Below are 21,319 nucleotides of genomic sequence, written 5' to 3'. Positions count from 1 at the left end.
TAAACAGTGCTACTCGGCCGATATTATATTCTGCATCGGTGGGCGTGTCTCCTCTAAGACTGATTAAATTAATTTGCGCTTTCATTAGATGATACGGCGTCTGCAGCAATATTTGAACACTTTCCTGGTTTCTTTTGTCACAAATTTAGTATTTGAAGAATTTCTCTCTTACAGACGCAATTAAGGCTAGCGATAAAAAAGCTGCTAAGGAGAAGCAATACTTTTCCCATTTTTATTTGGACTTTGACAAACACATTATTGTAGTTTGAAAATTTTGAACCGACTTTTGGGTAATTCTAAAAGATACGCAGCCACAGTAACGTTTCAGTTTTGCTCTAAAAAAGGAGAAGTGGCGCTACTTGAAAAATAACTGCCGTCCTCTGTCAGATCACGACATATAAAACAAAACCGCATGGAAACATAGTGTATAACACCAACGATGCTAGAACGCATGCGTCTTACATGTTAGGTTCTACCATAAGGAAAACCACTCAAAATTTGTGTGATCCTGTACGCAATGTATCCTCCACCTGATATACAAAAGACACGAACGCTGACTAATCTGTGCACGCCCATAGAGCAAATTGTTTTTTTTTCTAGAGAATAGCACCACAAGGAGAGCAAGTGGTTTTCTGAAACAAATCTATAGTTCTGCAATGTTCGTACCCAACCGGCGTAGGTGGAACACGTTTTACGTAGAGTACACAAGTACCTTACCCACCCCACCCCAACCCACCACTTCCTTCCCTCTGGACTAATCAATTTATTGAAATTAATTAATTTAACAAACATTAAAGTTTACACCTTAGTGCCTTAGTAAATTAGTCCCATAGTGCCTTACTTCCATAGCGCCTTAGCGGAAGGCAGTCCCCCAAACCATCCCAATAGTGCACTCTGCACTAAAAAGACTGTATCAAGAACATTACTGAATGAAACTTACGAAATTATCAAAGTGGAACGAGAACTAAGACGAGAAAACGATTGCATTTGAGCCTTGATGACGATGAGGGAGGGGAGGAATGAGACCAGGCATGTGTGGATATTTATAACAAAAACTAGATTTTCGCTTCTCGACTTCCTTGCATAATAAAGCAGCTTTAAATTTTAAACGATTCCCTTTTTGGCAAAACAAAGAGGCAAATAAAATTCTTTTCAGGCGCGAGCTCTCTGACAAGTTTCTCTTTTCTCACTGTTTATATATGCAAAGCACACAATCGCAATGTGTAATGACTGTATTCCTTTTGTTGGAAGCATATTGCTCACAGCTGGAATGAATTTTAATGTCGGTATATAAAGTGGTGTAAAATGACACACCATTGTCATTTTTGTGTTCTTAGAAAAAATTATTACTCATTAAAAAGGACGATTGAAGGATTGCAGGTGACAGTTAATTTCCTTACAAACTTCTCCCTTGGGAACTAGAGGATTGTGAGGGGGGGGGGGGGGGGGGGGCAGGAAACTGAAAGGAAAACCCAGAATGGATTCATCTGCATTCGCCTTTCAGGTTCTGCAGCATATTTATTTTTCATTGTTTTGGGATTTTAGTCACTATTTATTATAGGAAGGTTTTAAGAGCTTGTTGGTCTCTAGCCTTTAATTTGCTCTTAGCACCTTCTTTATATCAGTGAAGTTTACTTTCATTAACTGCAAAAGTCTTGTTTCTTTATTCTTTTTTCTTCTACACTTCTCACACATGATTTCAACATCACATATATGATCATGCATTACTATCGGGATCGAAGCATGAACAAGATGATTTTTTCCAAGTTTATTGAGTATTTACTAAAAAGTTCCTGCACTTGTCTTGTTGCCATATCTTTCCTTATGCACTGCCTCATTGTTCACATTCTTGACTTTTCCTCCCCCTACCTGTTGATAAAATCAAACATAAACAGTACATTAGAACGTGTCAACAAGAATACTCTGCCAACTAATGACCTTGTGCTAGGTCATGCGTACTGATTGTCGTTCACTTTTACCTTGAGCTTACCTTGTGCAGTATCAGAAATGAAATAGTAATTTTCCACTTTAATATTCATTCAGTTGTCTTCGTCCAGTGCCAGAACCCAAATACTAATTATCCATGCCTATGGAACATCAGCCATTTTTATCTTGTGCAGTGTTAGAACTGAAATATTAATTCCCCATACTGATAGCCATTCATGTTTATCTTGTCCAGTGTCAACTGAAACTGAAATATTAATTCTCAATACTGATGTTCATTCAGTTCCATCTTGTTTATTTCAGAACTGAGATAGTAATTCTCCATAGCCATTCAGTTTTACCTTTTCCAGTGTCAGAACTGAAATATTACTTCACACACTGATTGTTATTCAGCTTTGTTTTGTCCATGAGTGCCTGAGAACATACAGAATAGTAATTCTCCATACCAAAGGTTATTCAAATTTATCTTGTCCAGTGCCAGACTGTAAACAGTATACTCCATACCGAGTGTCATTCACTTTCATATTGTCCAATAACAGGCATGAAATAGTAATCCTCCATGTTGATTGCCATTCATTTTGATCTTTACCTTTATCTTGTAGTCAGAACTGAAATTTTAGTTTTTCATACTGATTGCCATTCAGTATTATCCTCTCCACTGTCAGAGGTTAACTAGTAATTCTCCATACTGAGTTTCACTCATTATTATCTTGTCGAGGATTAGAAATATAGTAATCCTTCAGTGATCGCCACTCTGCAGTTTTATCTTGTCCAGTGTCAGAACTGAATTAGTAATTCCCCATACTGGTTGACATTCAGTTTTATCTTGTCTAGTGTCAGAACTTCAAAAGTAATTCTTCATACTGCTTGTCATTCAGTTTCACATTGTCCACTTACAAAACTGAAAGATCATCCACCACACTAGTTGTCATTGTTCAGTGACAGAACTGAACTGGTAATCATCCATATTGCATTTGATTGCGATTTGGTTTTATCGTGTCCGTTTCCAGGATTGAAATATTAAGTCTCCATGCTGAATATCATTCACTTTTATCTTCTTCAGTGCCAGAACTGAAGTAGCAATTCTCCATATACTGATTGTCATTCTGTTTATCTCTTCCATTGCAATTGTCTTGTAGCCAGATCTTTGCTGTGATGTTGTGTCATTGTTCACTTTCTGGACTATCCCTCAGCCTAACTTTGAAAGGATCAAATGTTAATGATACATTAGAACAGGTCAACTAGACTATCCAGCCACCCTGACCTCACCTTTGTTAAATAATGCATATATTTCAATTAACCATTTTTACCTTGTTCAATGCCAGAACTGATATTAATGGAAAATCGTCCGCACTGATTGCCATTGATTTTGTATCTTGTCCAGTGTGGGAACGTATTTTCATTTGTAATCCTCCAAAGTAATTGTCATCTGCATCTTGCCCAGTGTAAGAATTGAGGTAGTAGTCCTAAGAACTGAAATTGTAATGCACCATACTGGTGTAAGCCCTCCATATTGATTGCCATTCATTTCTACATATATCTTGTCCAAATATGTCAGAACTAAAATAGTGATTCTCCACACTGTTTGCCATTCATTCAGTAGTTCAGTAGTCCATTCAGTAGTGATATAGTAATCCCCATACTGATTGTCATTCAGTTTTGCCTTGTCATGTGTCAGAACTAATATTCTTACCCTCCATACTGATTGTCATTCAATTTTATCTTGTTCAGTGTCAGAACTGAAATAGCAATTCTCCATACTGATTGTCATCCATTTTTATCTTGTCCAGTGCCAGAACTGAAATAGTAATTCTCCATACTGATTGACGTTCAGTTTTATCTTGTCCAGTGTCAGGAAATATGGTAATTCTCCATACTGATAATTATTGTAATTCAGTTTTATCTTGTCCAGTGTCAGAACATATTGTAATTCGCCATACTGATTGTCATTCATTTTTACCGTGTCCAGTGTCAGAACATGTTGTAATTGTCCATACCCATTGCCATTCATGTGTACCTTGTCTATGCAGTGTCAGAACTGATATGCCAATTCTCCATACTGATTGTCATTCAGTTTTATCTTGTTCATTGTTAGAGCTGAAATGGTAACTCTCCAAACTAATTGTCATTCAGTTTTATCTTGTCCAGTGTCAGAACTGAAATAGTAATTCTCCATACTGATTGTCATTCAGTTTTATCTTGTCCAGTGTCAGAACTGATATAATATAGTAAATCCTCAAATTAGCACCCCCCCCCCCCTCGGATAAGCACCCCTCCTCAAATAAGTGCCCCCCTCCCCTCCCCCCATTTTGTGGACGAGTAATCAGACAACAAAGGACGTATAGTTTTTGTTGTGTAGTATTAGATTAGTACATTGTTTCAGTTTGTGAACATGTTAAGTTTGGAAAAAAAATTACAAGCACTGCCGGTGCCGCAATTTAAACTTTAGGATCAGTTTTTAATGTCGAAAAACAGCTTATGTTGTTGTTTACGCGCAGATAATGTATTACAGAAATAATCATGTCAGGCCACGAATTGGGAAAAAATAAAATAAGCACCTCCCCTTGATTAAGTGCTCCTCTCGAATAAGCGCCCCTCGTCTCCTCCTAAATTTGAAATAAGCGCCCTGGGCGCTAATTCGAATATGTACAGTAATCCTCTAGACTGATTGTCAATCATTTTCATTGGGTCAGAACTGGGTGTCATTCAGTTAAATCTTTTTCATTGGTTTCCACTTTTGGTCAAAGATACTTAAATGGGGCAAAAAGCTTAGCAACCATTTATTTCACTATATTTTGATAACTGTAGTTCTTAGTAAAACTTAAGAAAAGTTTCAATGTAAAAATAGCATTTAGATCTAAATTTATGGCAAAACAATGAAATAGCATGCATCTTATAATGGGCCTAGCTTTTATTAATGAGTATTTTTTAACACGTGAAAACATTGCCAAGTCCTCAGTAGTTAGAAGACAATTAGTACTGATTACAGTTTCAGGAATATTAATAACATCCAAATTAGGGAACTCTTTTCCCCAATACCTGTACATGCGCTTTGCTTGACACCACAAATATTCTCCAAGTAGGATTTGTGGCGATGTCAGATAAATGTCACATAGTGGATAGCAGTGGCTTCATTCGCTTCTACCCATTCATTAAACTTCTAATTTCAACACATCTTCCTTCTTCATTTAGGAAAAAATAAAGTTGAGATCACAGTGACCCAAATACCATCCAGCTTTTACAGGTATAAAACCAGTCATGCTGAATATTTTCTAACTCTTCTTCAAAATGTCATTTTTCCCTAAATCAAAATAAAATTCCCCAACCTTAGAGGAATGTTTTCCCGACCATTTCCTACCATACTGTGGCACCCCTGTTTTATCTATAACACAGAAAGGCTATAAAACTTATCAAGAAATCAGGCTCCCAACCATCAACCAATACAAAGATTCTGACATCAGACTTATTCTCTTAGAAAAACCACTTCACTGACAACTGACCACAACTGGTTCGAGTTCAGCAGTACATGTAACTTTCCTTGAAACCCTCAACAACTACCATCCCTCTATCAAATTCACCATAGAAGTGGACACCAATACAGTTGACTCTCGTTATAGTGGACATCCTCGAGATTGTCATTCTTGTCTGTATTAGCAGGACTGGCTGCACAAGAGGGGTGTGATGAAAATGACTCAATACACATCAACTCACATGTAGTGTATATACTGCTTTGCTCTTTTAAGATTTCCATTTTTTACAAAAAATTGTAATATATGTAATATAGGTCAAAATAGTGTACAAACTAGTAAACACTCCAAGACAACAGAATAATGACAAGTCATTCAACACATCCCAGGCATCCATTGCAACAATTGAGAAACACTGAAAGTATCAGTCTGGGATCATATGAAGTGTCCACAATTTTGCAATGGGGATATGATAATAGCGGTAAATCGATGACTGCTCGATCATTCAACTCTCTGCCAGACTCTGTCAGAAAACTGACAGATTATTTTTTATTCGCAAAGGCCATAAGTAACTTCTTATTTCAGAAAGTGATTAAGATGTTTAATAACAAATGTTATTTTAATTCTAGCACTTTGTAGTTTGTATAGTCCATTGTATTAGTTTTAATATTAGTTTTAATGTTGTAGTTTTAATATCCCATTGTATTAGGTTTATTCTGAGATTTTTACAGTTGGCGTGACATCTCTGGATTTTTACCGACTTAACTAAGTGTAGATGTAGATGTAGTTATAGGCTGTCTTGCCAATTTTAATATCATAAATTATGGTTTTTCAGTGGGGATATAACTTGTATCAGTAACATCAGGCTATCCATAATAGCAGAGGGGGCCCTCAAGGCAAGAGTTGTCTGCAGTAATTGCTACCAGTTATTGCAAAAGAAAGGCCGCAAACTAGAAAGGAAAGATCTCTTGCTTTATTGTAAAGGCCAGGTGTGTCAACTTGCCAACTTATTACCACTAAGGCAGTGGATCTACACCATACCCTACAGAAAATGACATCAAAGATGACTGATTTAGCTCCCAAAGCGAGCTTTGAGCTTGTTCCCTTCTCCGTCTCAAATGCAGACCATAACATAAGCAGAATTGATAAGGGCCAAAGCAAAGTATATAAAGAGAACTACATTGGAACCCTGTTAATACAGTCTGGGCCACGAAAATTTGGCCGTATTAACAGGCTGGCTGTATTAATGGGGTAGGGTCAAATTTCATGAGTGATATAAATTGACTTACAGGATGTTAACAGATACATCACAATTAAACTTGTAACAATTTCTAACAAGTTTAAGTGTAAGTCTTTAATATGCATCAGACTAATTGATTTTTTTTAAAACACCGAAACTTTAATCAGTATGTACACCAGTAACAATGGAAATATGAACATAACTGGTCTGAATGGCCATATAGACAAGTTAACATTATAAAGGATTATACAGGTTGCGATTTCAGAATGTGGCAGCTTTGGCCATGTATTAAAGGGGTGGCTGCATTAGCAGGGTTCTGTTATAAGAAAATGTATGGGTATTTCACCCAGACACAATAAAGTGGCCATAACAATGGTGTGACTGTACTAACAAGGTGACCGTATGATGCAGTTCCACTGTAATTTTGTCACAGTCTAGCTACTTCCCTTCAAGCTAGGACCAAACATTCTTCAGTCATGCAAGAGAGAGGAGAAAAATCAACTTGTACTGGCACTAGTAAGGGAGAACAAAAAACAAAATCCCACAAAGAAAAAAAGTGTGCAAAATAAACACCCACCCTGTTTATAAATATCAAAAGTGCTCAACTTTCAGGAAAAAACCTTGGGGCCAGCTGGCCCCTTAGTTTCCAGATTTAGTCACCAGCAAAGGTATTTCAATCAGTGAAAAGCATGGAAAGTTAGTTGCCAGTGAAAAAAAATTTGGTCGCATTGGCGACCCCAGAGGTCGCAACGTTGAGCTTTGATCAGCCTACGAGCACCAATCCTCAGCCTGGCCAAAGTCTTGAAAAGTTCTTCTCTGATATTGCTGAGCAAGGAAGGTTTCAAAAGCTAATCAGAGAAACTTCTCCAAGCTAAATGAAATGCCACATGGCCAGGGCAAAGGTCACAAAAAGACTCCAAGTTAGAAGAAAATGATGACCAGACTCCATCATACCCTGCACCCTACAGGGCATGAAGAGTCCATTGCTGCTAAAACATTTTTTTTGTTGTTTCTTCTTTTAGTCTTTGACCACAGTTTGGATGCATTTTGTGTTTAAAAAAAATCAGGTCATAGACCATGATTCTGTTCAATATGACTAAACAAAATCCAGCAACAAAGTTAATTAAGGACCACGGCACAGGTGAAGCTTATTAGTCTTTTTCTTATTCAAGTTTGCAATAAATTATTTTCCTTTACAAGAAAGTAATTGAGTGATGTTTCTTCTATGCACCTTTCATTATCATATACCAGTAATTATCATTTACTGGTAATATCATTATTGTGGAAATTATTTCATTTCATTTTAATTGTTACATGTACTGCTTTGTACCAACTGATTCCTATAAATGGTTTGTTCTCTTCACAGTGTTTTCACACTAAAGCTATCAAACAAACTATTTATTGATAAATATAACATAATATTGACTACTAATTAGTATTCTGTATGGCATACAATATTTCATAAAGACAACTATTTCAGTTTAATTGTTACTTTAGCATATTTAGCTTTGTATCAACTGATTAACCCAGGATCTCTCATTGCCAACAAAGATTGTAGTCCATTAGCAGTGTTAAAAACACTTATTTGGTCTCCCAAAGGCAGCCCTAAAACTGATAACTGGATAACATTTCCTAACAGTCTCTGGCTCAGTTGCAATTTGAAGATCCACTGGACAACGTTTTATGTCCAAAGTCAAGCTGGCTTGACCTCTTGACTGCAAGAGGAATTATGCACACACTAGTGCAACAGATCTTTGACTTGGGCACAGCTGAAGAAGCTGAGGGTGGGCTGATTAGAGGAGATAGATAAATCAGGTACACCAATGATGGACCTGAAGGGGAATAAAATTGTATGTTCCAATCAAGTCACCATTTAAGGTGCAAGACTTAGCCCAAGCTTCTGTCAACATCGGCCTGTTGAGGAATATTTTTGATACTTAATTTGCAAAAAAAATGTGACTGTATGTTGCAGCATGCTGCAGTTTGTTGTTTTCTGTCTAAGTCATCTCGACTCAAACAATGTTTTTGAATTTAAAAGCAAATCATTCTGTAAAAGTTTTATGTTGAAAGCAGGAAGGTTAATGCATATTATGCGGCATTCTTTACCAGGATAATTAAGTCATATAACGACCAACCACTTGTTGTTAAAGCAGGCAGTTTGTCAGCTTTCAGGAATGAACTTGAAGTTCATCTAGGTATTTATATAATTTTACTTTTGCAAAATGCTTGCATATGATTTTTACTATCTTATTATTACATTGCTGTAGCATTTCTTCCCTTTATTCATGTTTCCAAATTCAAGGAAGTTTTCAATTACAGCCAACCCTTCTAACTTCCTTTCAGGGTGCCTATTTACTTTTGGATGTCCCTAATCATTCGTCATTACTTTGTTTTACCCTTTCATCTTGTTACTTCTATTAATTTGCATCCAGGAAAAACCTTTATTGTATCATTTGTATTGTACTTTTCTAGTGTTACACAAGCCCTATATTTGGTGCAAAGTCTACAGATCTAGAACCAGAACAAGTTCTAAGTCCACAACCTACAATTATTACAAAATAAAAGTGAAAGAGTTACCTCCAAATGTAATAATAATAGTAATAATCATAATGTCTTGATTCATTTGATAAAAATACGTATCAAGTGTTACAATTAATGAAAGATCGAAATGATTAAAAACATATCTAAAAAGTAGTTTTCCAAATTTAAAAAAGGCTAAAATGATAAAAAGGTAAGACTATAATTACTGTTAATTTATACTTAACACATAACCTACTGATAATGATAAAACTATTTTTAAAACATTCAGTGTTTATTTCAAGAAGCTGGTTTCTCGTACATCTTAGCCTTGCTGATGGTTCTTTTACTCATAGAAGCAAATTATGATCTCTAAGTTAAAGTTTAATTTTACAGATACTTTGCTACATATATGCAAATTACGAAAACAAAGCAAAATGACAGTGGGATAACAGCTGGGGGAAGGCTTACTCCCATTCTAGGGCCAATCAAAAGAATAAAAATTGGTGTATTTTATAAAATAATATGATTTGCTGAACAAACTGTACAAGACAGAATTGATAAAGAACAATATCTGATTTCCTACAACCATTCTGCACCTATCAAGACAAGCAGTCAAGCAAAAAAAAAATACCAACATGTTACAGGACGCTTTTGTTGCATACTTCGGCCCAAAGTTGAACATACAACTGTGTAAAGATGTCAAATTCTGGCCTGGCATGCAAACTGATACGAAACATTTGCAACCCTGAGAAAAATGTGTCTAGCTCTTTTAGGTCTGGGAAACTCACCTTGCAAGGAGCCCTTTTCACATAGACACACCCCCAGTCTGGGAAACTCAACTTGCAAGAAGCCCTTCTCACATAGACACACCCCCAGTCTGGGAAACTCAACTTACAAGAAGCCCTTCTCACAAAGACACACCCCCAGTCTTGGAAATTCAACTTACAAGAAGCCCTTCTCACAAAGACACACCCCCAGTCTGGGAAACTCAACTTGCAAGAAGCTCTTCTCACATAGACACACCCCCAGGACATTCTTCAGAGCCAGGGTTGCCTCCAGCAATGTCCCCACCAATATATACTCTCTTTCCATGGTCTTGCATGAAGCAACCGACTGTTGACATACTACCCACAGTAATCCTGTGCCTGTGCTGCTTTCCTCCACATCCCAACGTTCTCAGCAACACCCTTGGCAATCCAACACAGGAGAGCATAACAGAAACAGCACCTGAACCAATGGCAGCACCATTTCAAAATATATCAGACTATCCAGTCGACCAACCAAACCCAATGTTATATAGTAATGGGAAAGTGACTTGCCCTCAGTCTGGATCAAATACCCAATAAGACATGAAACAAAAAAACCTAACCAATATTAGATCAGGCTGTATGTCCAGACCAGTTGTGTGCCTAGACCTGTACACTACCATTTCAGCCATCAGTATGATGGCATGAAAATAATACTGACATCCCAACATTGCAATGTACATGGTGTCCAGTATGCATAGTGGTGAGGCAGAGACTAACCATTCTCTTAATACTGCAATCTTGAAAGCCAATAACTAATATATCATGATTAAACTTTCACACAGGTCCTCAAATTCACAGGATTCTGCCAGCTGGCTCAATATCACATCATAATCAATCAATAACCTCATGTTCAGCTTGATTGGTGAATCCAAACTTGACCCCTTAAAATAACATGTTTCCGTGGCATAAAATGGTTGCTTAAATACAGAATCTTCTCAGGGTGTTCCTTATCCGCATCTGTTAGATAGCAATATTCATAACTTTACACAAGCCATTCCCATCCCACAACACAACACCATGCAGTCCAGCCTGTCCAGCCTTTACTTCATTAGATTTCTTGTTAACATTGATGGTGTTGACATAGCATTGGCACAATTACAGAAATAATTTCCATTTTGAAAGACAGAATCCTTCCATTTATAGGCTGCAGTGATGGTGTAGTGTAAACTGCCATGATGCTTCAAATTCACAGTTCTGGTGCTTTTGAAAACAAAAATTCCTTCATCACACTCCACTGCTGCTAATACACAAATTTCCTGCCTTTCTTCCCTTCTGACACCATTCTTTCTGCTACTGAAGCTTGATATATTCAGGAGGTGAGTAACACTAATACACATGGAACCCAGGAAGCCATAGATATAATTCTGCCCTTTGCTGAAGATCCTTTGGGTTTGGATCCTTTGGGTTAGATCCTTTGGGTTAAACATGCTATGCTTTATAATCTTTTTAATGAAAAGTTGTTGAGATCATAGGATTTACATAGAGGGGAACTGGAGGTCTGGTCATCTACCATGACTAATCTTCAGTAGCATTTTGTTCTTGCAGAGTAACTTTCAAATTTTTTTTTGCCTCCAAATTTCTCTTCTTTTTGGACTTAGGCATGATGTAAGATTGCTGTTTTTCTTAAACGTAATGTCATCAGCTTAGTTGAAACATACAATTCCTTGCACTGAGGCCTTACATTCATGCATTCAAGCATACAATGTATGGCTATGTGTACATCTGCACACTCTGTGTGATCCCTGCTTTGCAGAGGACTTCCCACAGCTTTAGACTATTTGGCCTAACCATCCCTGATTGCTCATTGCTAAACTGATTGCTCATGGTGTGGAATGCTAAAATGGATGATAGAGTATATTATTTTGAAATCAATACTCTATCATCTCTCTATAAAAATTAAAAAAAAAGATTATGGGGAATTTTTTCATCCAATCCTTACAAAGACACTTGTAAACAACTGTTTCTGCTTTTTAAAGCAACCATTAGCTTTTTGTTGCATGATTACACAAAGGGCAAAATTTTAGCACCTGGTGCACTGCAGGTGTTAAAATAAACCCCTTAAAACTTCTTATCAAAGAAAAAGCAAAATGAACAAGACTGACAACATTAACTTCATCATACAATGCACTTTGAATGTACTGTAATCTACCTCAAGCAACTTAACCCAGACCATGTATTCACACTCTGTACTGTGACAACACACAGGGCTGGTGATTCATTTTGACGCTGTTGTGCTGTTCTGACAATCCACTTGTGGTCTTCTAACAAGCACCATCACTGATCCCATCCCGTGCAGTTGAATTTCTCAACTTCATGTACTTGTCATGAATCATGCCTGTTTTAGAATACCTCCAAGAATATTTCATATTAAGTTTCATGTTCCATACTAAAAATGCAAAGTACATTAACATTTGTCACAGTCACAAATATATGCTGCAATAAAATTAGAACAATTTTTTAAAAGGCAGAGGAAGGCAAGGGGAGGGGGGGAGTCATCCATCCTGACTTCTTTTTTCACTTTTTTCATTTCAAAGCTGGACCTAAACAGTTTGAAAGGCCTACCTTTTTCTTTAGCACATGTTGTAAGATTAGACACTGACAAAATATGTTGACTTAGACATTTTGCAATTGAGTCCTGCAAAATTCTGGTTGGTATGACATTACAAGTCATGAGAGTTACATGATCTCCTTAAGATCCAGTCACTATAGGGCTCTAATTTCAAATTAAACTCCTCATTCTTATCACCATGTTAGGTCATCAATCTGATCAAGAACAAACTTTAATTATGAGCAAAGTATCCACCATACCAATACATGTCAATCTGGAGGCACAACTTCAAGTTTTACTAATTCAGAGGTTTTCTGTTTCTTGTTGCTACCCCAAACGTAAATCTACCAAATAAAGGGAAGATTGCTGAAAAGTTTATTTATATTATAAAATTTTAGGTTTGACCAACAAAGCTGCTTGGAGACTCTTTAATATGTATGGACATTCCCTTAAAATGGCCTCTGCCTGGCCTATAAATTTTGTCTTTTCCATATCCATTAATGTTTCCCCAGCCATATTGTGGTGACAAAATATTGTTTTAATGCTGCCCATAGTCATTGGCATTCATGAACATTTCAAGAGGATTCTAGAGGTAAAAGGGTCTAGTGGTAAAACTTCAAGACTTTTATGAGGAGAACACTTACTTTTCAGAATTTTCAAGACCTTTTCAAGCATCTCGCAAAAGCCCCATCACAAGGTATAAACTGTACCAGACAAACTAATTGTGAAAGGTGGGAAAGGACTATACTTTAACCTTAGCTACCAGTAAGTCCTACTGGTAAGTCAATTCAGTGCCAGCTGCTAGCATCAGTCAACTACAAGTGTCTAGACAGCTTAAATTTGGCTGCTCGAACATCCAAATTGATGTATGGCCTGCCTTTGAGATGTTGAATCAAAATTCTTCATGATTTAATGTTGTCATGACAAGTGTGCACTGTTAACAATACCTTTTTTGCCAATGTTGGGAGGGGGTAGTTGGAGGTTGAGCAGGGGTGGAAGTTGATGGCCTAATGGTAAATCAGTTGGACTCTGGATCAACAGGTCCAAAATGGAGCCCAAGCCAGAGTCGCTCTATCATGTTCTCAGGCAAGACACTTGACTCTCCCAGTACCTCTCCCCTCCAAGGAGTGGAAATGGTACTGACCGATTGTAAGGGCAACCTGACAAAAACAAGGGGTAACCTGTGATAGACTAGAATCCCATCCAGAAAGAGAGTGGCAATACCCCTAGGCATTTCATGTCGCAGAGACCAAAGGGAAGCACCAGCACTGATGAGCCATCTGGCTCATCCATATCCCAAAGGGGTGGAACAGAGTTCCCTGCCCTGCAGCCAGTGAAATAATCACTAAAGTGTTCTCGTTCTGAGCCACAAAGACCAGACAAGGGATTTGATGTCCTGTTTAAAGCAAACCTTTTCCCATAAAAGTTTAACCCCCTTGACTGGATGTACAAACAAAACCTTCAAGTGAGGGAGGGAAAAGGACATTGGTTAACATGCATTTTAAACAGACAGCTACACAGCAGATGGCTAGAAATGTAAAATGGCAGGTTGGGACCAGGGCAATGGTGGATCATGGAATGAGGAGAGGACATTGGAGAGTGATGCTCCTCGAGTGTGGCTGTACAGACAAGTTGATTCAAGAACCCACAATGAAGGACAATCCCCCAGTGGTGATGTGGTCGGCATGTGGTGTTGTGGTAACCAAGGCCACTATTCAGAGTTCTGAAGGAGCCATTTTTTATTATAGAAAAAAGACAGGCAGCCTTTGTAACAACAATTATTCCTTTTGATATTTAAATGCCACATCTGATAGGGATGAAACTCAGCTTTTGATTTTTTGTTGAAAATTGGGAAAATAATGCATTCCATGCCCAGTAGAAATAATGTTACATGTTCCAGGCTATAATGACAGCAGGTGGGGTGGAGAGTGAGTCATGGTGGCAGATCTTTCTTTCATGTCAGTGACATTTCTGTCCTTCAGGCATTCAGTTCAAGATGCTCAAGTGTATCTCTTGCAGGAACTACAGTGCAAGGATTTTCTGGCTGTGATGAAGCAAAATCATCCATGCATTCAGGAAAAGTACCAGGTGATGAAATGACACATCCTGATGAAGAGGTGGCTAACAGCAATCACATGAACTGAGGAGGATTCAGGTTGTCTGCCTAAAGGTGTCACAGCAACAAAGATGTCGCACATGCACCCCTGCACCACGCGCGCCAACCTTTGCCTCCAACCATGCGCTCCAGTGCTGCGCCATCACCACATCTGCATTGCCTCCACCTTTGCTGCTGTAACACCTTTGTGCAAAAGCATGGTGAATCCTCTCCACCTCATGTGACTGATGTAGGTTACTTCTTTGTCAAGGTGTGTCAGTTCATTGCTTGAGACTTCTCCTAAGTACATGGAAGATGATGCTTCGTGACAACTAGAAAATCCTTGCACTGTAGTTCCTGCAAGAAACACTCAAACATCTCGAGCTAAATGCCAAAAGGATGGAGACGTCTCTGAAATGATAAAAGGATCACCAACCACGACTTTCTTTCCACCCCATCTGCTGCTCTGTTATGGCATAAAACAAGTGACATCATCCCAACCAAGCATGCAATAGATCATTTTCCCAATTTTCAACAGCCAATCAGAAGCTGTGCATCATCCAAATAAGGCATGTCATCTGAATATCAAGCACAAATAACTGTTGTTTTATAACCTGTCTTTTTCCTATAACAAAAAGACTCATTCAGAGGTCTGAATTCTAACCTCGGTGACCGCAATAACATGTTCTAACCAAATCACTACTGAGGAATTGTCCTTCACCATAGATTCCTGAATCAACCTGACTGTACAACCAAACTCAAGGGGTACCATTCCCTGATTTCCCACCCCATTACACAATCCACTACTGCCCTGGTCCCAATCTGCCATTCCACATTTCTAGTCATCTGTTGCATAACTGCTTGCTAAAAGTGCATGTTAACAAACGCCCTTTCCCTCCCTCACTTAAACGTTTCATGGTATATCCAGTGAAGGGTGTTGGACTTAAATGGTGAAAGGTTTGTTTCAAACAGGACACCAAATCCCCCTGCCAGTCTTTGTGGCTAAGAATGGGTACATTCCAGTGATGTTTTCCCTGGCTGCAGGGCTTGAAAGTCTGTTCCATTCCCAAGGGAACAGAGAAGTCAGATGGATCATCAGCACGGGTGCTCCACTCCAGTTTCTGTAATATGAAGTGTCTAGGAGTGTTGCTTCTCCCCTTGGATGGGATGCTAGTCCATTGCAGGTGACCCCCAGCAATTGTCAGGTTGCCCTAACAAATTGGCCAGTACCATTACACTCTTGGGTGGAGAAAAGCATTGCAAGGGTAAGGTGTCATGCCTGAGAACATGACACAGCAACCCCAGCTTGGGCTTCATGTTGGACCTATTGATCCAGAGTCCAGCTGACTAACCATTAGGCCATCAACTTCCCACCCCAACCCACTACCCCCGGCCGGCCCACCACCCCTTCCAAACATTGGCAAAAAAGTAATTATTGTTAACAGTGCACACTTGTGATGACACCTTTAACTTGAGAAGAATTCTGATTAAACATCTCAGTGACATGCCATACATTAAATCAGATATTCAAGTAGCCAAATTTAACCTGCCTTGATGCATGTAGTTGATTACTAGAAGCAGTGAACAAACTTAGGACTCACCAGTAAGCAATGTATGTAGATTACATTTGTTTCTCTTTTTGCTGCATAGCTCGTTCTCAGTAGAGTAACCAGTGAAATCTTACTGTATTCTCTTCCTATGGGTTATACGTTTGTTTTGCCTTACCCTGTTGGCTTGGTAATTTTTTAAATTCTTTTTCAGAACAAGAACAAGACAACAAAACACGATTTTGGTATTCCAGTTTTTGGGGGCTATATAATTCCCTTTCTCAACTGCTAACCCTCTTCATTCACCTTCACCTATCACTTTTGTGACTAGGTGTCACACAACGCCTCACCCCTCTTTATTGCTGTATCCTATGCACAAAAAAAATTATTCAGCTCCGCGACATACTACTCTATACATGCTAACTTACAGGCAGCATCCACTACCTGTTAAGTAAACTAGTACACAGCAATATCAAACAATTTAACAATCAGTGTGCAATGGACAACAAACTCACTCAAGACAGGAAAGAATTGAATGTTTTGCAAATCCACCCAAATGCGAACAACAGCAATGGAATGCTGCAAGAAAACAAGGGACTTTGGAAAAAAAAAAAATCAAGAACCGACAAAACAAATATCTATTTTCCATTGAGGTGTGATGGATACTTCACTGACTAAAGTTTGCATTTCGCTCACGTACACCGAAGGGCCTAATTCAACAACTCTTACTGGTCAATAATTAATCGTGTGAACATAATTTTCAATGTAATGAAGCATTGCTTATAACGCCCATAACCAGTTTTCACTTGTTTATAACCATAATGAGCACAATTAAAAACATTTTGTGAGCTTACCTTGAACTGGAAATACTACGCACAACGTGGGCCGGCTTTTCAAGCTAGAGTTGTAATGCAAGTCAGACAGACCCAGCGACAATCATCAGCAGCTAGTGACCTGGTTAAACATAGATATCAAAGCTTGAGTTCCTCCAATTTACCGTAAACTAGACATGAGCAACATGTTTGGTCAAAAGCACGACCAAATAACTGTAGCTAGCTTACTTGGTTTAAAAACTCCGCGCCTTCTCACTTTGAATATTTGAATCGAATTTGAATACAATCAAAATCTCCTTCCCAGAGTGCACCGAGTGATTGCGAGTACGGTCTCGTTTGACAGCGGTTTCTCTCAATGGAAAGGTTAGTAATGGTTGTAACAGGAGGGAGAAGTGAACACGTCAGATTTGGCTGACCCTATGATCATGGCCATTATGACGTCACGGCGAAAGAAGCGCGCAAATGCACAAAATTTTCGAAAATGGCGTCGTCGTCTCTCGCTGATACAACTTTTTGAGGCAGATTTCTCCTATCATTCCAGTTTCAAATGGTATTGTATTTGGATCTCAAGGAGTGATTATCATTTTTCTTTCTTTAGAGGTAAGTAGATTTTAATTACAACCGAAAAATCTTGCAGAAAGTGTATTTAAAGTGTTACGGTCATCGCTCTCCGTTGGAAATATGTGGGGCAAAATTTTGACTATTCGCCCTGTAAAATTGCCCTTTTTACGTGATCGGTAACGTAAAGAAACGTGTAACTTGGTCACAGAATAGCTTATATGTATAGGAAAACATTGTATCTGAAGATGATTTTGAAGAATTAGCAGTAAAAATGATCAGTCCATTTGAGTATGAAATATCTGCGATCTCGTGCGCGGAGTGTTCTCTCACAAAACTGAAACCTTTTCACATATTCTGCAATGGGCCTAGCGAACAGAAATATTATCCACAATGAAGGAAATGAGAACTTTCTCAAACAAGAACTTAAGCTTAATTATTTAAATAAGACAAAGCCTGCCTACTGCACAACGGGGGTTAAAATGCAGACAGAGGATAACATGCAGACTGCAGACTTTTTAAGAATATTGTATTCCCATTTCCTTTATATAGAGCTTGTGCTCTGTTTACCCTGAAATATACGGCACAGGTTAGCCGGTGTATGGTTAGCTCGATCTCTTTATAAATGAAAATGGGAATATCATATTCCTAAAAAGCCTGCAGTCTACATTTTACCCATGGTTTGCAGTCTAGTGTTGTAAGACTTTTCTCTTCTTCATAGGCCACTTTCGTGCTGCTTTGACCACAGGCTGGTAGTTCGGAGTATATTCAATTTCCCATAGGGAGCGTCTGCAGAGGAGAGAGTACAAGGCCCCATTTATATGGTCTCGGGTACTGAAGGCAACCCTATCAGACCCTTCTGAGGCAACTTTATCGAGTGTTTAATATATGACATGAAGTGGTCCTTCCAGGATTACTTAAGCCTTTTCTTATACTCCAGTGCTCAGTTATCCTTCTTCCTTTGGCTTCCTTCCAGTCATTTGATCACTGTGGGGTTTTGTGAGTTAATTTTTATATCCTCATACCATGAGTTGCCCCAGGTAGGCCAGTCATAGTATTTTGACGAAAAAAGGTTATCATGCCTACCAGGATTACCTTGGTTATGTTGCTAAAGGTGGCTTGTGTTTCACTTTCTCAACAAAACAGTGAAAGTTAGCTTGTTTAGGGTCACTGGGACGAGGGCTTTCTTGATTACCTAAGATCAAATAAGGGGTCTCACTGTCGGCTGCAATTAAGTATTCTTATTTCGCAAAACTTGAGTACCAAACTTGGTCACCTTGAGTTCCTGTTGCTGAATCTTATTATGTTTACAAAATTGGCACTGTTGATCAACAATTTAGGTATTTGAAGTGTGATTTATTTTAATTCCTAAACAATATTGTAAATTTTCTTTAAGTAAGGATCCAAAAATGCTTTATGCAGAGTGATTGTTGTAGTTTGTTTGACATGTTTCAGAAAATTTTATTTTTCTTTTTTGTGCAGGTGAGGGTGCTGAAAAAAATTCTTTATGTGAAAATCTGAAGACCTCGGTTCAATACATTGATACTGGAAATGAGCTATTTAATGTTTTATAAATTATGATATTAGCTCCATGTACATGACCGCATTGTATCTGCTTGGACGGGACTTAAAAGGTGGATGGGGCTTGGATCATTTAATTGTGAGAATTGCATTTTTTAATGGTAAATACATACTTGAATTCGTGGTGCTGGATCTCATTAGGAAATTTGTCTTTTAGTTTACATTTTCTGTTGAAAAGAGTTAGGGGCGATATGAACACCAAAGAGGGAAGGGAGGTCATATAAACATTTACTGTAATTTTTGACTGGTGAATATTATGAGGAGTCTTGTTAGTTTGATCTTTTTAAACTTTAAGTTACCATCCTCCACTACCTTTGCAAGACCATTCAAGCAGGTCCCATTTCTGGCAGTACATGCAACCACCATGGAAAGCTATCTATTTATTGCCAATGTACTGTCAATTAAACATTTAAAACCCAATCCTGTGTGTTATTTGCTGGAAATGTACACTTATCATTTTCTTGAAGCCAAAAATAAACTCATCAATGCAAAAAGCAACAGGGGGAAACTGGGATGGAAGGAGCTGGGGAGAAATCAGGCTTGAAGTCCATGTTTACAAGTGCAACCTCTCTGTGACACTCTTCTCGAAAATATTTCTTTGTAGTTCAGTTTAAGCTTAGTGTAAAATAATTGTTGGAGCTGTCTTTGTTCACATAAGATTTATGACGAAAATTAAAAGCATAAAGTATAAAGAAAAGAATTGATTATCATTTCAAACTTAGAAGTAGTAAAGCTATTACAGTTTGTCAATCTATTAGAAAACAAGGGGTTTGGTTATAATAAGAGATCACCTGATATTGATCTTTCTAGCTTTGTCATAACCTTCTACTGAACTCTTTGTTTTGGCAAAAAGTCATTTTGGCTTAACAAGTTGCTCCTTGTTAAGTTAACTCTTATTGCTAATGACTTAGCATAGGAAGTATCCCTGTTCATATGTCCTTTCCTCTTTAATTCACTTGCTGCTTGGAACCAGATTCTGTATTTTTTAGGTTTTTCTATATGACATCCTACGCAGTTGTCTTTTACAGTCTATACAGTCTATACTGAGAAATGAAAAATAAATAGAACCCAAAGCACCAGTTTAGGATACCTCTCTTGTCAGAAGTTCAGAAGAAGAAACAGCTTTGCACTGCATGCGGACGCCTGAGGAAACAGATCATGCTCCGATCTCATATTTCACGAATATTTTGACATGAAATGAAGCACCTTTCTGGGAAGAGGTCTGGTCCGTGTTATTCTGAATATCATCCGTTTCATCTAGGTCTCCTGTAGAGTGATTTTACATCATTTTACCATCTAAAATATCCACACGTCTGCTCGGAGCTGGTTGGCCTCGCAGAAGAAAATGTTATCTTTGACGGTTTTGTGGATAATTTAGCGCAGAAAAATAATTCCTTGGTACATTATTTACTTTCCAACCCAGCATATAACTTGATAGTTCAAATGCCTTTGCAAGGGAGTATTTTCTCATATTTCGAGGGTTTCGAGTATCGATCAGCGAGTCCTCCACGCTATCGTCTACAAAATAATGGGTTTAAACCCACTGATCATTTTTATGCACATGTTAAATGATTCGTTTTCATCACTGTTCGAACGTTTTAAACCATATCAAGATCATGTTTTTGTGTTCGTGTTGTTCATTGTTGGGTTCTCCAGATATCGCCCAAGTAACGAGTGCAAAGCTCCACTTTTCAATCCCGTTTTTAATTGAGCGATCTCAAAATTTTGCATGTTTTTGTGCCTTCTGACTTCTAGTTTTTGAACACCAAAGTATTTTTGGACACAATTTTAACAGGTTATCTTATTCCTGTGGTCTGTTTATCGCTTTCTTTCAAATTCTTTGAGCAATCATCGGATGAAAAACTTGTCTGGTGTCATTTTTTAGCGGCCATTGAAACTTCACGGGCCGGCTCACGAGTGACGTCATAATGGCCAAGATCATCGGGCGCGTAATCGCATGGCAACGCAAGCGAAGTTGACCTCTCCCTCCTGGGTTGTAACAGGAGGGAGAGGTCAACTTTGCTTGAGTTGCCATGCGATTGCGCGCCCGATGATCTTGGCCATTATGACGTCACTCGTGAGCCAGCCCGTGAAGTTTCAATGGCCGCTAAAGAATGACACCAGACAAGTTTTTCATCCGATGATTACTCAAAGAATTTGAAAGAAAGCGATCAACA

General features: G+C 38.3%; 2 long non-coding RNA genes across 3 annotated transcripts; one reads left to right on the top strand and one right to left on the bottom strand.

Moving 5' to 3' along the window:
- Nucleotides 1–1,645: 1,645 nt before the first annotated feature.
- Nucleotides 1,646–17,295, bottom strand: LOC149118682 (uncharacterized). Of its 2 annotated transcripts, none has more exons than XR_016201209.1 (6): nt 17,232–17,295; nt 17,025–17,124; nt 12,130–12,366; nt 3,255–3,417; nt 1,991–3,142; nt 1,646–1,869 (listed from the first exon to the last, which is right to left on the bottom strand). It is a non-coding gene; the product is annotated as an uncharacterized LOC149118682 (long non-coding RNA). The 2 variants fall into 2 exon arrangements; XR_016201210.1 differs by having other exon boundaries at nt 12,130–12,329.
- A 90-nt stretch (nt 17,296–17,385) lies between these two features.
- On the top strand, nt 17,386–19,562 carry LOC149118681 (uncharacterized). Its single transcript, XR_016201207.1, has 2 exons — nt 17,386–17,603; nt 18,283–19,562. It is a non-coding gene; the product is annotated as an uncharacterized LOC149118681 (long non-coding RNA).
- The last annotated feature ends 1,757 nt before the right edge of the window (nt 19,563–21,319 follow it).

Source organism: Orbicella faveolata, unplaced genomic scaffold (genome assembly GCF_042242905.1).
Source record: "Orbicella faveolata isolate gen_17 unplaced genomic scaffold, um_ofav_v1 contig_1, whole genome shotgun sequence".
Taxonomy (NCBI): Eukaryota; Metazoa; Cnidaria; class Anthozoa; order Scleractinia; family Merulinidae; genus Orbicella; species Orbicella faveolata.
Note: the sequence above shows the minus strand (reverse complement) of the source record. Positions and strands in the feature narration are given on the sequence as shown.